This window comes from Galeopterus variegatus, unplaced genomic scaffold (genome assembly GCF_000696425.1).
Source record: "Galeopterus variegatus unplaced genomic scaffold, G_variegatus-3.0.2 Scaffold296, whole genome shotgun sequence".
Lineage (NCBI taxonomy): Eukaryota > Metazoa > Chordata > Mammalia > Dermoptera > Cynocephalidae > Galeopterus > Galeopterus variegatus.
This window is the reverse complement of record NW_007726407.1, coordinates 34,481-35,710: the sequence shown is the minus strand read 5'-3', so window position 1 is coordinate 35,710 and position 1,230 is coordinate 34,481.

Sequence of the window (1,230 nt, the reverse complement as noted above, 5' to 3'; positions counted from 1 at the left end):
GGGGGTGACCGACTCCAGTGCGCTGCTGGGAGGCGGGGTGCCCCTCCCGCCGAGGGTTCGGATCCCACATACAGACCGGTTCCCGCTCACTGGCTGAGCGAGGTGCGGGAGCAACACCGAGGGTTGCGATCCCGTTGCCGGTCCCGGTCCGGTACGGGCGTGACACTGAGGGTTGCGATCCGTTGCCGGACACGAAAAAAGACAAAAAAAAGGAAAAAAAAAAAAAAAAAAAAAAACCACATGTTGAAGCTATTTTTTGTCATATAATTTACCTGTAGCATAATGAAGATTTAAAAGTAAAATCAATCATGAGTTAGAATTTGTTACCTACCATCTAGCCCATATTGTACCAGGCACTGGGAAAGGATGGTTAAGTTTTGCAAAGCAATCTGTACCTTTTTATTTTAAAAGCCTAAAGATTTTTGCATTTCTACTGTTATGATGATAGGTATAATAAAATACCTCAACAGACTGGCTGTGCAATGGCAGAATGATTGAGTTTTATGTATTGCATCAGAATTTCACACTATTATCTACAAATCAGATTGCCTTTCTTGTAAAAAAAAAAACTTCTCTGGGATAAAAGGAAGAAAGCAAAGAGTGAGCCTCTATTTCTAAATATGGCATATAGTTTATGAAAATTGATCCATAAAGGACACGAGTTTCGGAATGTGGGGACTTTGATCTGCAGCCTTGACATTTAGTTGCACCAGTGGCCTGTGTAGATGCTATTGACAGAGATTATGTGAATATTGCCCCAGGTCTCAGGGCAGTGACTCGCATTCAAGAGCCCAAGGAGTCACTAAAAGGAAAGAAAATACTGAGTTCCCTTATGGCAGGAGGTTACTGATGAGTGATACAGTTACATTCACAGAGAAAGATTTCTGACCTGCTGAGCACACAGCCTTTGAATATATTCTTACCACTGGGAGAATGAAAACTGACTGCAGAACTGATACTCACTTTGAAAAGAAGTGGTATTTGGGACCACTAAGCATCCAGAAAGAAAATCTTTTCTTTTTCAATACTTAAGGACAAGAACTAAAAACCTGTACTTTGTGTCCCACTGTTTCCATGAGAGCAGATTAGGGTTTTTCTTCTGTGAAGAATGAATGACAAGCTGTTAATTTATTCTCATAGAAATCCTCAATCCCCAGCAAAATTCAAAGAGAAATCCTGCTCAGGATATAGGTTAACAAACCGTTATGCAAATCAGTGCAATTATGCAAG